This window comes from Dama dama, chromosome 29 (assembly GCF_033118175.1).
Source record: "Dama dama isolate Ldn47 chromosome 29, ASM3311817v1, whole genome shotgun sequence".
Taxonomy (NCBI): Eukaryota; Metazoa; Chordata; class Mammalia; order Artiodactyla; family Cervidae; genus Dama; species Dama dama.
Window position 1 is genome coordinate 71,018,471 of NC_083709.1, and position 16,392 is coordinate 71,034,862.

General features: G+C 40.2%; 1 long non-coding RNA gene across 2 annotated transcripts in view; it reads right to left on the reverse strand.

Moving 5' to 3' along the window:
- LOC133048809 (uncharacterized) overlaps nt 1-16,392 on the reverse strand; it is a 526,351-nt gene that overhangs the window by 494,712 nt on the left and 15,247 nt on the right. Inside the window, exon 2 of one of the 2 annotated variants that reach the window (XR_009691121.1) lies at nt 14,670-14,785. This is a non-coding gene — a long non-coding RNA (uncharacterized LOC133048809). Of the gene's footprint in view, nt 1-14,669; nt 16,231-16,392 lie in introns of those variants that run through there. The other variant, XR_009691122.1, reaches the window with a different exon arrangement.

Below are 16,392 nucleotides of genomic sequence, written 5' to 3' on the forward strand. Positions count from 1 at the left end.
TGCAAAGTGATTCCACTATATGATTCCTACTTTAAAAAGTAAAATAGTTTTTTTTTTTTTTTTCTCCACCAGAAAGTGGTCCAGATTCTCAGCAGTCTTCAGTCTCAGTTTGGTACCATAACTGCCATAAATAAATTTCTTACGCACTAAAACCAGTTTTGCCCTTTTCCCAGGAGGCTTTTGTAAAGCTCAACATAAATTCAGCTATCTCATATGATGCAATTGTGATTTAGAAAAAGCCAAGACCATCATCAATACACAGTTCCATCCTCCCACACCAACAGCCCAATCTAACTGCCGCCAAGTCCCCAAACCCTGAAACTCCCACCCACAAGCTGCCAAACCCTCTGGTTGCCCTATCACTGGCAGATGCTACGATGCTCTGTCAGTAAAAGGTTTGTGAGAAACTGAAAAGTGTACAAAATCAAACAGAATGCAAAGACATTTTTACTGAATTCAGGATTCTAGAATACTTAATGCTTAAGAATTAAGATAGATCTGGGGATCAATACCCTGTGATTCTCGATTTGATCAACTCCAAAATGGCTACTCCCTGCTGACCCCAAAAGGAATAAGAGATGGCAGTTTGCAAAGACTTTGAACATCCCCCATAAGAAGCATAGCATACATACAACTCTGCAAATACAAATATTTCAATCATGAGGAGACTTGTGTGTGCCAAGATCACCATTTCTATGTTGAAGTAACATGATGAACACTCAGAAGTAAGCAAAGTTATTCCACTAAGGGGGACACCATAATCCACTGTCATTTACGTGCACTGCATTGAGCTGTGTCCAGGGTCACTGACTTAGGGACACAGCGAGCTGAAATGTCATAACCACAGTGAGGTTACTCCTACAGAGCTCACTAAGGTCCTTCACCAAATCGGCTAATTTTTATTTGAATCTGGGAAGCAATCCTGAGACACTCAGCCCCGCATCTTACATAAGGGAAGACTGAGACCCAGGATATTTGTGTCAACTCAGATAGCAAAATACTAAAATCTAGGCACCCTGATTCCTAGCCCTGGGCTCTTTCCACTCCTTTTCTCTATTACCCAGCCTAATAAAAACCCATTGTTCTCACAAACACTTTCCCCATCCAAGTCTCTCCTCTATGCTACAACCCATGTACGCCAAGTCTGCAAAACTGCTTCTGTGACTGCTTGAGCTAAACCTCTCTTTTTCTGATTCTTAACTCAACCCCTCCTAGTAGCACTGTCCTTTCCCTATGACCATGCCCCTAAACCTTGGTCTACTTATCTTTTCCAATGACTACCTCCTGTCCCAGATTTCACTCCACCAAGCCCCAGGACTCTCTTTTCTAATTCCTAAGCCCAGGCATCCTTCAATCAATTCTTACTCTGAGACCCTGTATCCTGAAAGAGCATATTCATTTTCTATTGTATTGGTATTCTGTTGTGATATAACAGATGACTTCAAAGTCAACAATTTAAAACAACACAGATCTTTATGGTAGAGTAGTATGGGTCAGACATTCCAACATGGGTCTCACTGAATTGAATTCAAGGTGCATTCTCTTCTGAAAGTTTTGGAGAGAATTTGTTTACTGGCTTTTTCCATCTTCTAGAAGTCTCCCACATTCACCAACTCATGGATTCCTCCTCCATCTTCAAAGTCAGCAACATAGTACCTCTCTGATCCTGCTTCCATCATCGTATCTCTTTCCCTGACTCCACTCTTCCTCCCTCCTCCTCCACTTTTAAGGACAACTGTGATTGCACTGGGCCAATCAGAACAGTGCAGGATAACCCTTCTCTTTCAAGGTCAGCTGATTAGTAACCTGAATTCCATCTGCAACTTTAATTCCCCTTTGCCACATAACCTAACATATTCATGGGTTCTGGGGACAAGGACATGAACATCTTTGAGGGGTCATTCATCTTTCCTCTTCCCTTCAGCACCTTCTTCTCATCCCCTGACACTCCTCAGCTGATGTAGAGGAAAATGGGGTCCAAACTGACTGAGTCCCCAAACGACTACTGGGGCATGTGGGGTGAGATGTGCCGCCTGGTCATCTGGGGATCCTTTGCTCAGAGACCTGGGAGGGACACTGATGCCCTGGGTGCAGCGTTGCACTCTCCAGCGCTTGTCCTCAGAGCCACAGAGGGCCGAGCCTGGATGGAGAGGATGAGGGCCTGGCATGGGATCCAAGCCCCCGGGGAGCCCAGCACACACAGTGCTATCACTAAGCACGGCCTTGGTGCTGATCAAACACAGGATAAACACACAAGGCAATGCATGTGTGGGTTGAGCCTTCAACGGAAAACTCCTTGGAAAGAGACTTTGTGGTCAAAATTATGAAAATCATTGCATTGTCAGGTAATCTACATTTACATTTTCCCTTAGGAAATCTGCATTTTGCTTTAGGGGAAAAAAAAACCAACTCGGACAATTATGGAAGACATTATATAAGGAAATTAGTCCTACAGAGTCCTATTAACCACCTCATAAAGACTTATTTTTTAATTTTGAAATAATTAAATATTCATAGGATGTTACAAAGATAGAAGAGAAAAGTATAGTGTACCCATCACCCAGTTTCCCCTAGTGGGTATCTCTTACATAATTACAGTTTAATATCAAAACCAGGAAACGGACATTTGTGCAACACGTGTTTATACTTCTATGTCATGAGATTGACATTTTAAAAACACAACTAGACAAATGGATATGTCTGTGTCCACCACTCAGAATCCTACAAAATGTTAGCAGCACTGCATGGGATGCATGGGACTTAGGGACACACCTACCAACAGGCCTGGGTTGGAGGACTTCTAAGAATCTACGGAACCTCTAAGATAAAGCCTGCAGTGGAGCACAGAGAACTCGACAAGCGCCGACGTCAGCAAATGAAACAACAGGGCCTCTCAGCCCGCTAGGCACACCTGCTGAAATGAGAAAATTCTCCTGGAACATTTTCAAATGACTTATACTCAGTGTAAGGGAACTGTCCAACAACTTCAAAGATGCCAGTCATCTCCGAGAAGAAAAATAGGAAAGCTGACTGAAATACCATCCCAAAGTCTTACTTTTCTCCACCCCAGGCAAGAACTCAAGAAAAATCCTCTGACTCAGTCCCACAAAGTATCACAGAATGTTAGACTTACAACGGCCCATAGAAACGTCCTAGTTTGCTCCAATCTTTTAATTTACAGGTGAAAAAAGCTGTGACCTAGGATAGGGAGAGGACTGCTAAGTCACATGGCTAATTAGTAGTTGTGTCAAGATTAGAACCTGAGTCCTCTACCTCCCAAACTGGCACATTTTCTAGTATCCACATTATCTACCTTCAAACACACGGTCCTGAAATTTCAACATGATTTTAAGAAAGGGAATAACATGATCAGAAGAGTAATGTTACATGGAATGACTATCAGCGGGGCAGAATTTAATAGGAGGAGATCAGGAAAGAGGCTGTTGGAACATAACAAAGACTTATATATCTTAGTGGCTTCAACTAAACTGAAGGCCATAAAAGTGGAAAGAAGCAAAAGGATTCAAGATACATGTTGGAAGTACAGTCAGGACCAGCTGAACTCTGTCACCTGGGTCATCAATAACAAATTTCTGACCATGAAACATACCAACGTGAGTAACCTATTTGCCAGGGGATGCGGGGGTGTACACTTGGCCTCATTGTCACTGCTCTTATTAGGACCCAGTAGCAGCTACTTAGTTCAGATGGTCCCACTTGTCTTGGCAAGCAGCACTTACCTGGCTCACACATTTATAGACCCAGCTTCCCCCATGCACTCAGACAGCTTCCTAACTAGAAAACTGATACACAGACTATGCTACAGGATTAGGTTTAACTGGACACTGGATTTGGGGTACTGGCATCCTTGTCTGAAGCAGATGAGCTCTTCAACCTAGTCAGCCCAGACTGAGTGGCACATGAAGAGCTTCCTACCCTCTGTGCCCAGAAAGGCAAAGCAACAGCAATCTTGATGCTGGTGTAAACATCAAATGAAACCTGAATCATCCAAACATTCAGCACACAGCTGGTTCAGGACTCTACCCCTGCTACCCAAGATCCTCTGGTTTCCTTCCAGAGTTGCAGACCTAACCAGTTCACTGGGGGAGCCTGACCTCTTGACCCTTTCCTGAGACTAGTTTTCTACACCTCTGACCCATCTCCCACACTCCTCCCGGGTGTAATTCAAACACATAGACACCAAAGCACAATTACTGACCCAAAGATGTGCTGTTGCTCTCTGTACGTCTCTCTTGGATTGGATACCGGATCACACGCAAGTTGGTTTTGTCACATTCCTCGAGGCTTAGCCTTGATCTTCCCATTAAAAAAGTCTGCCTTGTTTTTTCCTTTATGGTGGTAGAAGGCAAAGAGAATGGGCAGCTCTCAAGCAGTGCTCATTGAGATGCAAATCCATGCAACCACTCTGAAGAGCAATTTGGCAAAACTCTGGAAGAGTTAATGATGCACATATCCTATAATCATTTTCCTAGGTATACACCCAAAAGAAATGGATAACAGGACCACCAAAAAATCATGGAAGGTTATTCAGATCCACTTTATTTTACAGCAAAACTGTAAATAACTCAAATGCTTAACACACAAAAAAATAGATAAATTGTGGGATAGTCATAAAATAGAATATTACCCAGGAATTTAAAGAAAACTTACTAATATAAACAATATGAGTGAATCTCAAAAATGTTATGTTCAGCAAAACAATCTAGACCCAAAAGCTAATACTGGTTATTCCACTTATAAGAAGTTTAAGAAAGAGCAAAACCAAATCTAAACTAGCTCAAAATAGTAATTATCTGTGATGGGACATACAGATGGGGCTATGGACTGAAAAAGCACATGGGGGAGTTCTCTGGGGTGTTAGAAATAGTCTTTATTTTGCTCACTGCTGTTATGGCATATAGTTAACTATTGATTTGGGTTTCATAGCAGTAAAATATACATATAATGAAATGCCTAACCTTAAGTGTACAACTTGATTAGTCTTGATAAATGTATATCCATGTAACTACACCAGTCAAGATATTGAGCATTTCTATCACTCCAGAAAGTTACCATATACCCTCCCAGGCAACTACTGTTCTTATTTCTATCACCATAAATTTTCCCCCTCTATAACTTTATATAAAGAGAATAATTCAGTGTGTTATTTTGTGTCTGGCTCCTTTCACTCAACATGATCTTTGGGGGGATTTGCTCTTATTGCTGGATGTATCAGTAGTCCATTGTTTTTACTTGCTGAGCAGTATTCTTTTACCTGAATTATACCATAATTTATCCTGGATGGATATTTGGGTTCTTTCCAGCTTGGGACTAGCATAAAGTTGTGAACATCCTTTTGCTTGCCCTTTTGTGGGCATACGTTTTCATTTCTTCTGGAGAAATACCTAGAAGTGGAATTTCTGGGCCACGGCACAGGTATATGATTAATTTTTCAAGAAACTGCCAATTTTTTCCCAAAATGGTTGTGATTTTGTACTCTATCAGGAGTTTTCCCACATTCTCACCAACAGCTGCAGTTATCTTTCTTTTAAAGTTAGCCATCATAATGAATATGAAACAGTATCTCACTGTAATTTTAATTAGCATTTTCTCAGATTAATGGTAATAAGCAACTTCATGTGCTTATTAGCTATTTGTACACATTCCTTTGTGAACTACCTACTCAAGTCTGTTGCCCATTTTATATTAGATCACTTGTCTATTGATTTGCAGGAGGTATGTTTAATATAAACATTTTCTCCTAGACTGTGTCCTCCCTCTTCATTTTTTATTGTGGTAGCTTTTAATGAGCAAAGTTTTGAGTTCCAATAGATCTATTTTTTCCTTTCTGTTTAATGCTATTTATGTTCTCTCCAGGAAATCTTTGTCTAATCCAAGCATGTGTTTTCTTCTAGAAGCTTTATAGTTTTTGATTTTACATTTATGTTGATGATCTACTTAAGTATTTTGATTTTTGGTGTTATCTGATTAAGAATTGTATTCTTAATTGCATTTTCAATTGCTTGCAACTGATCTATAAAAATATAATTGACTTTTTTCTGTGGTCTTTCTAAATTCATTTTTAAGTATCAGTAGTTGTTTTGCAGATCCCTTAAGATTTTCTGTGTACAGAATTACGCCCTTTGCAGGCTTTATATCTTATACTTCTCTTTCTTGCCTCATTGCAATGGCTAGCAGCTCCAGTGAAGTATTATCAATAAAAAGAAGCGTAAAGAAGGACATCCATACTTTGTTCTCAATCATGGGGGAAGGCTTTCAATATTTCAGTGTTAAATGTGATGCTGCTACAGGAGTCTTATAGATGCTCTTTATCAAGTTAAAGAAATTTCCATTCCTGATTTGCTGAATTAAAAATTACTGAATCTTGTGAAATATCCTTTCTGTATTTATTGAAAGGATTATATGGGCTTTCTTCCTTGTTATGTTAAAAGGTGATATACATTAATTTTGGGGTTAAGCAATTTTGTTTCCTGGGACTAAACCCCACTTGACCATGATGCATTAACCTGTTTTTACAGTCCTGGATTCAACCTGATGATATTCCTTTAAGGATTTTTATTTCTGTCTTAGTTCCAGCTGCTATAAAAGAATACCATATACTGGTGACTTTAAGCAACAAACATTTATTTCTTACAGTTCTGAAACCTGTGAAGTCCAAGACCAAGACACCGGCAGAGTCAGTGTGTGCCCTCTTTCAGGTTGCAGACTACTGACCTCTCCATCATATTAAGGGTTAGGACTTCAACATATGAATTTTGGAGGGACGCAAACATTGCCTATTGCAGTGTCTATGATCTCAGGAATACTGATCAGCAATTTTCTTCTTTTGAAGTATTTTTCTCAGGTTTTGGTATCTGGGTAATGCTCGCCTCATAAGATGAGTTAGGAAACGTTCCCTCCTTCTCTATTCTCTGATTTGTTTAACATTCATATTACTGCTTACTGTTTGATAGTATTCACCAGAGAGACCATCTGGAAAGCTATAGCTTTCTTCATGGGAAGGTTTTTTATCACAAATTCAAAATTTTAAATATAGGGCTATTCAGATTTTCTGTTCCATCATGTATTAGCTTTAGTAAGTTGTGTTTTAAAGGAATTTGAAAACATCTCATTTCTTGAATTTGTTGGCATAAAGCTTCCACAATATTTATTAATCTTTTAATGTCAGTATGATCTATTCCTCTTTCGTTCCTAATTGTGGTAATTTCTGTTTTCTCTCCTTATCAGTGATGGTAAGAGTTCCTCAATTTTATTTTACTTTCAAAGGACGATCTTTTGGCTTCATTAATTTTCTCTATTGTCTCTTTATTTTTCTATATCTGATTTCTGTTCTTTATTGACTTCTTTTGGGTCTAATTGGTCTTCTTTTTCTAATTTCTTCTGGAAGTTTAGAAACAGAGCAGGCTGTGAACAAGATTTATGTGTGAAGGTCACCAAATTCAAGCCTGGGTATCACTTTCTCTTGAAGTCTTGGAGATGACCTCCAGGTGGTAGACAGACACACACAATATGTGGGCTCTAATAATGACATACATTCTTCATCTTTGGACACAGGTTGGTGTTTCTGCATACTGCAGTACATCATTTGTAATCAGGACTGACCGAAGTCCTGGAGGCCCAGGTTCACTGCTTTGAACATGTCCAGACAGTCTACTGGTACATCGTCACGGCCCTAAGATTAACATGAGTATGGACTTTCAGGCAAGCATAAAGTCCTAAACTTTAAGGTTCTTTTTCATGTTTCTAAAGGTTTTCCTAGGAACCCGGGGAAATGAGAGTTGCGTCAGCAACACAGTCTACATAAATTTTATTTCTTATAGGTACCAGAATTATGAAGGTTATCTATTCTGGACTGAGGCCCCAGATATCCATAGCTATAATTTTGCAGGTTTTGGCACCTTGATAAACAAGTGATGTCAACCAATTTGAACTAATTAAAAATTCTTAAAAGGTTGTCAGAGTTGGCGGGAGAAAAGTTATATGAGAGGGTTGAAGTTCAAAGAAAATAATGAGAGAAGATTATTACAATTTCAAATGTAACTGATTATTTATGCAAAAGGTTCAAAAACTGGAAACTATGAGAATTAGATCTGCTGCTCTCTGCGTTGGAAGTCTGTAGAAGCCAGTGAATTCCAAGGAGGCTTCAAACCTAAAAAATAAGTTAAAATAATGAACCTGGGCCTTCTGGATATCTTCTACTTTGCTCAGATTATTTGCTCCTAGCCCTTTCTAACAGTAAGTAATGTGTCTCCTATGATCTATTTATTTCCTTTATGAAACTTAAATCTGTGGAAACTTTTCCACTGTGAAGTCATGAAATTCCGAAGACCCTGGAAAAATAACCAATCCCATGAGATGGACCTGCCTTCAACCTGGAGATCTTCTCCCAAATTTGTGGGGCATCCTTTCAGCTCTTTTACCACCACAGCTATATTCAGGATAACTGAATAAATCTGGAAGCTGTGGGAGCTCCAATGTGGCAGTGGAAGTGAAGATGGGGCCTGCTCGTGAAGAACAATCCACTCTCATAAAACAACTTAAAGCAAGGCAATATTTTTGCACATTCTTCTGTAATTGAGTATCATTAAGATACTGAAGATGCAATGCATCTTTCAAAACCTATTTACTGAATGCCTACTACACGCCAGACACTGTGCAAGAGACGGAGGGATACAACAGTGAGCAAAGACAGAGAAAAGAAAGCTCCCAGACAGTGGTGAGTGGAAAGAGCAGGGATGGAGAAGGCAGAGTGCTGGTGTGCCCCTTTATTACCAAAGACTTTGTATATTTCTGGGTGCTTGAATCAGAGAAAAGTAGCTATGCTGGATCCCTCTCTCTTATGGGGGAGAGAGTTTATGTATGTGTGGTGGGTTTTGGAGAAAATGAGGAAGCATACGGAGAATACCTCAATTTCTGCCCAATGGAAGTGGGAGGATGGAATCACTGATGTTCCAGAAGCTAAGAAAGGAAAAATGTAAATTATTTTCTTTACGCATGTGGTTTGCACAACATCCTCCAACATAAGACTCCCACTTGGGTCCTAAAGTTGGAAAAATATAGGGAGCGTGGAGATGAACAGAGCAACAGGACTTGACACGGTATCCCAGGTGTCAGCACTAGTAGACCAACTCCTAGAGGGAGACATTTGTAAGATATTCTCCAGGTTCATTACTCATGTGCATTATAAATGTGGAATTCATGTCATTAACCTAAATTACAGAGATGCATTTCTCATGTTAAGTCCCTATATTCAGGCTAGGTAGCAAAGAAGAGTTCTTAAAGTGGGGGCAATGTGAAGAGCTCTTAAGAATTTCCTACCCTAAAAGGCATTTCCCGTGTTGACTGAAATTCTTCATTGGTTCCACTGCTTAGAACCTATCTTTAATCATCTCTCTGTAACCACAAAAGCAGTTACAATAAAGATTCTGAAATCAGATTGCCTTGTTTACCCTGGGCTTCACCACTAACTGCTCATGTGACTTTGGAGAATGCTTTTTCAGTTTATCTTATTTATTTGGCTGTGCCAGGTCTTAGTTATGGCATGTGGGATCTAATTCCCTGATTGGGGATTGAACCCAGGCCCCTACATTAGGAGCACAGAGTCTTAACTACTGGACCATCATGGAAGTCCCTGAGGTATGGTTTTTAATAACCAAGAATCACATTTATTGAGTACACAGTCACTTAGCAACTACAGAGCTAAGCACTTTACATGTATTTGCATGCATGCATGCTTAGTCACCATGTCATGTAGCCCCAGGGACTGTAGCCCGCCAGGCTCCTCTGCCCATAGGACTTTCCAAGCAAGAATACTGGAGTGGATTGCCATTTCCTTCTCCTTCAACCCACGTCTCCTGCATTGCTGGCAGATTCTTTACCACTGAGCCCCAGGAGGTAGAGGTATCATTATTATCGTTATCAGATGAAGAAACTGAGGCAAATGTGTAACTTCCAGGTCCAAAAGTAGTAAACTGAAGAGATGAAATTCAAACCTAAACCATTTTAACTACTATTCTAGTCGCCTCACTTAAACACTCTAAGCCACTATACCTACCTTGCTGCTGAGTCACTTCAGTCGTGTCCGACTCTGTGCGACCCCATAGACGGCAGCCCACCAGGCTCCCCCGTCCCTGGGATTCTCCAGGCAAGAACACTGGAGTGGGTTGCTTAGACAGTGTAAAGATTAGGTTAAGATAATGCATGCAGACTTGATGGAGTGCAAAAAGTGTTCAACTCTATTACCATTTCAGATAAATCAATCCTTTAAATAAAACGGGGTGGGGAATACGTGTAAATCTATGGCTGATTCATATCAATGTATGACAAAACCCACTGAAATGTTGTGAAAAAAAAAAAAAAAAAGAAGCAATGCCTAGCAAATCCCCACACAAAGCCCCATAACAGAGGCACAAAAGACCCATCAGGACTCTATTCCTTCTTGCCTCTCCAGTCTCATCTCCTATCACTTTCCCCATCCACACTCCAGCCTAACCGAGTTACTTCTCATTCTTCAGAGGTGTAAGACATTTCGTTACCTCCATGACCTACAACGTGCTGTTCAACTCAAATCTGTCTGGAAGGAACCCCATCCCCTGCTGGGTTAGATGTTCCCTGTCTGGGCTCCCACAGAATCCTGCACACACTGGCTGTTCTTCTTATGCTGAACTCAAAGACCTCTGTTTACCCGCCTCCTCCACTACGCGGTAAGCGTGAGGACAGTCTGCTGCAGTCGTCTCCATCCCAGCTCCCAGAACATCATACGCACAGCAGACACTCAATGAATGTATACAGAATGAACACATTAATGAATTCTAATTAGTGCTCTACTGGAGTTATAACAATTTACTGGTAGGATGAGTAAAGGCTGACTGGGAGGGTCTGCAACAACTTCTCTGAAGAGGTAGCATCTGACTTGGCTCTTTATGGGAAGGTAATTCTGAAAGGGATAGGAATACCAGACCACCTGACCTGCCTCGAGAAACCTGTATGCAGGTCAGGAAGCAACAGTTAGAACTGGACATGGAACAACAGACTGGTTCCAAATAGGAAAAGGAGAATGTCAAGGCTGTATATTGTCACCCTGCTTATTTAACTTATATGCAGAGTACATCATGAGAAACGCTGGGCTGGAGGAAGCACAAGCTGGAATCAAGATTGCCGGGAGAAATATCAATAACCTCAGATATGCAGATGACACCACCCTTATGGCAAAAGGTGAAGAGGAACTAAAAAGCCTCTTGATGAAAGTGAAAGAGGAGAGTGAAAAAGTTGACTTAAAGCTTGACATTCAGAAAACTAAGATCATGGCATCTGGTCCCATCACTTCATGGGAAACAGACGGGGAAACAGTGTCAGACTTTATTTTGGGGGGCTCCAAAATCACTGCAGATGGTGACCGCAGCCATGAAATTAAAAGACGCTTGCTCCTTGGAAAGAAAGTTATGACCAACCTAGACAGCATATTAAAAAGCAGAGACATTACTTTGCCAACAAAGGTCCATCTAGTCAAGGCTATGGTTTTTCCAGTGGTCATGTATGGATGTGAGAGTTGGGCTGTGAAGAAAGCTGAGCGTGGAGGAATTGATGCTTTTGAACTGTGGTGTTGGAGAAGACTCTTGAGAGTCCCTTGGACTGCAAGGAGATCCAACCAGTTCATCCTAAAGGAGATCAGTCCTGGGTTTTCATCGAAGGACTGATGCTGAAGCTGAAACTGCAATACTTTGGTTACCTCATGCAAAGAGTTGACTCATTGGAGAAGACCCGGATGCTGGGAGGGATTGGGGGCAGGAGGAGAGGGGACGACAGAGGATGAGATGGCTGGATGGCATCACTGACTCAATGGACATGAGTTTGAGTAATCTCTGGGAGTTGGTGATGGACAGGGAGGCCTGGTGTGCTGCGATTCATGGGGTCGTGAAGAGTCAGACATGACTGAGCAACTGAACTGAACTGAATGCTTGGATCAGTGAATATACACAAGAGTACCTCCCAAGAAGAAAAGGTTTGAGGAAAGGCTCCAGAAGAAAACTCTGGAGTATAATAAGTAAACTTCTATGACTAGAACATAGGAAACAGGGAGGATAATGTCACTGTGACAATAAAACTGGGAACTGCAAAAAATCAAGATCATCAAATCTATTTTCAAACAACTTTCCATTAAGAAAAAAAAAGTCTGCTGCCCAAGTAATGTTATCTGCTCCCAATTCTTCTATTTGCATTTCTTTCCATTCACTCATAACCAACCCATGATGACCACATCAAATATACAGCAATGTGTACAAGGAGGGATTGTAGCAAAAGGATAGAAATGGGGAAAGTAAAATAGTATGAAAAGTAGGATGAAACTGCTCTAAAGTTAAAACACCAAGCAGACAGAAGAGTCTCACCTGTATCGTAGCAGGGCCCAGGCCATCAGCAGTTTGACTGCTCTCATATTTAACTTAGTCCTTTTTTAACTACATAAATTTCCATACCAAACTCACACTAATTTATGATGCAGAGACAGCGATCACTGAAGGCAATCACTATCATCTTAGAAAGGAAACCTTCTGACCTACGTACTCTGCACTCCACCCAGTAAGCCACCGGCATTACTAAAGAGCCAGTGAATGATACAGTGTTAGATACAGGCTACAGCATGCAAGAACAAAATTTACAACCACTGTACTGATTGTGTCCCCTGCTTTACACGCCAACTCCATATTTAATGCACACCTGTTAGGGGAAAGACACTCTTCTTTGCATTGACAGGGATACCTGGATGAATTTGGTATGACCCAGACCCTTCTTTAATACACAGAAAAGGTGAGCCAAACGTGTGCATGATAGTGCAATTCACACATTGACCAATGTGTGAAAAATGTAGCATGAAAGCAAAAAAGAAGTACTCGTTAATCTTAACAGGAAAAATGGAGGACGAGTTCATGGCAGGGTTAACTGGGACTCCTAGAAGTTTTCATTGTGTTTATTTTAGTTTTACAAATTTTTTAAATTACAAAGGTAATATATGTTCACTATGAAAAAATACAGATAAGCAAAAAACTACAAATCACTACATTTTGGTATATGTCATTTAAATTTTATTTATTTATAAAAATAATAACGTCTTACATTTTTTTCAGTAAGCAGGCAACAATATATTACAACCATCTTTCCACGTTATTTACTATACTTCTACAACTGACTTTTATATCTTAAAAGGAGCATATCACAAAGAGTACACAGCAAAAGCCTTCTCCCTTCTACCCCCCAATTACCTTACACTTAAACAGAAGCGACCACTTTTACCAGCTTCTTGCAATCGTTCCACAAGCAGTCTATGACTACATGAGCACGTGTGCATATGTTTCTCTTTTTAAATCAATGGTAGGAGTGCACACAGTTTTGTGCCTTGCTTCTATCCCCCGGGCAGTGCACACATCATGGCCTTGCTCCTCTTTAGTGGCTGCAGAGTGTTCCACTGTCCTTACATACAATACCTTGTTCACCCAGTACATTTTGATGGACATTCAGAATATTTCCAACCTCTTGCTAGTAGAGCAATACTAGATATGTCCTTAAAATGCAAATATGCACACATTTGCGACGGTATCTGCAGAAGTGGAGTTTTAAGGTCAAAGGATATGTACATTTTTAGTTTCATAGACATTACCACAGTATTCTCCATTCAGGTGGCACACACACACACACACACATACACACACACACACACACCCCTTACACACACACGCAACCAGAAACATCCACACTGACTACTGCATGAGGGAGAAATGAATTTCTATTGTACTAAGCTGCTAAAATGTTAGTGTTTGCTATAGTAACTTGTAGGCTACCCAGTACACTAAGATACCCTTTTTTATATAAAACACTAGATCCATATTTCAGAGGGATACATTTGGGAAACGTTGCTTAAGTATTTAATGTTAAGTATGACAATGGTTATTGAGAAAGTATCCTTCATTTCCTGGATTACTTAGAGCTGGTTTTTGTTTCTCTTCTTAAAATCAAGAATGGGTACTGATTATCAAACGCCTTTGCAATGTCTGTGGGAACGACCTTATGGTTTTCTCCTCTGATTTAAATGTGATATATTACCTTACCATTTCTTCACACTGAAGTAGCTCCACATTTCTACAATAAATCAGGTTTGCGTGCTTACAGTTACTTTTATAAGATATTCAATGCAAAATATAAACAGAACAAAATACGATACTGGGAAATTCTTCAAACATGACTTAAATTTTAATTGAGGAAGTAAAAAGTAGAAGAGACCTTTCTGAAGAACAAATCTGTTATCTGGAAAAGCAAGTGAAAGTTTAACACACTGTCCAGGGAAAAAATTAAAAGAAATGGAATTCCTGAATGAAAAAAATAAAGAACCAGAGGGCCATTCTAGAAAGCCTAGTTGTAAATAAAAGAAGTTCCAGAGGCAGACCAAAGACCATACTGGAGAAAGCAATAACAAAAACACACTACAAGAAAACTGCCCTCAGGAGAAGACTAGAGCTGTCAGATCGGAAGCACTCATTGAGTGCCAGCAGGGTAAACGGAAAGGGTGCGCATTTAGACACATCCTCAGGAAATGTCTGAAGTTTAAGAATAAGAAGGAAAAATATAAGCTCTCAGGAAGAGCTTACTTGGTTACTTACAAACCAATGAGCATGAGGCTGGCAGTGGGCACGGATAAGAACGCAGGCTCTGAAGCAAGACTACCTGGGCTCATATCTTGGTGTGACTTGGTCAAGTACTTAACTTCTTTGTGCTTCTGTAAAACAGGGATGATGATAGTTCTTAGCTTCTAAAAGGTTGGCCGGAAACGGTATTTTCGATAACACAAGGGAAGTCTGGCACATCATTTGAGTCACCCAACTTCTACCTGTTAACACTGAAAGCTGTATCAGAGTCTGAACTCTGCACACTGTTGGGAGGACAAAAGCCTGCCCTCTGCCCAGAGGTTTATGTGTAGCACCAATGACCTGAAGAGCGGGCTGGACTGGTCCACCAGAATGCCTCCAGGGGTACCTGAGCTCCATGCAAGTGAGACAGGAGCTGACAGGCGGGAGCGATCTCACTGATCATTCTTTAACGTGAACAAGGCACACTTTAGGCCCAGAGTAAAGATTAACAGAGAAGAAGAGGCCACAGGCTCTGTCAAAAGTAAATGGACTCACAATGGAATCTCTTGCAGTCAGTGAAGACTCTCCTACAATCTTACTGTTATTCAGGGACCTCCACAAAAGTGAAACGGTATTATGGGACTTGTGGCTGCCTGACTGGGTGTCATAAAAAGTTATTTCATTCATTTAGCAAATTCTGTGAGCACATTTATGTATCAGGAATAACAGTGGGGATCTAACTGTGAACAAGACACACGAAGTCCCTTTCCTTAAAGAATTTACATACATTGACCTTGATTTATACGACCCAAATGACCCATGTGATGTAAGAAATCTATCCCATTACCAAAGGAGATCTCTTTTATTCATTCACAGACACATATACACACACACCTTTTAGTCCAATTGAACATGAATCAAAAAGGCTGAATTTTAATATTGTTAATCATGAATAGTCAGATGTTACTTTAATTTAGTTCCTTTTTCATAGTTCTGCAAATGCAACCCTAGTGTAATGATCTGATAGAATTCTGGGGTTAATTAGTTCAATTCGAGTAACTAAGCATTTAGCACCAAACATATATATTTTAAATGTGCCTCTATACATGCTAGCTAAAAATTCCCTAGCCCATCTGCCTGCCTTCAGACAAGATTATTTCTTCAATCCAAAAGGAACACACAGAATTAAATGCCACACACTGATGCAGTGGGTTGAACTGGTGGCCCCTGAAAAAGGCACACAAGTCCCACCCTTGTCATTTAGTCCCTATCTGCTCTTAATAAGTAGGTTCGCCTCTCTGAGCCTCCATGACCTTATTTGTAAAAATGGGATAATCAAACCTGAGCTACTATCCCCCAGTGTTCTGATAACAATCAGTGAGATCATACATGTGAAAATATTAAAACACTATAAAATCCTTTACAAATATGTATTATTCTTAAACTTTATCTGGAATTCCAAATGAGGTTTGAAGTTTGGGTTCTTTATTCAAGCCTACTTGCTGCAACCCTTTACACAAATCAGTACTGCCTAATTTTAGCAATGCCAACCTTGTATCAATTTTTAATATTAAACTTTATTTATAGAATTAAGCTATTACCAAAGTACAGAGAACTTCTTTAGTGCTAGGATTTAATGAAGAAGGTCTAATTACCACTAGCCTTATCAGCCATTTCTCTTCCCTCCAAATATCTTCTACTACTGTCATACTAATTTAGAAAAGAGACCATCTAATTGGTTTATTGCCCCATATAC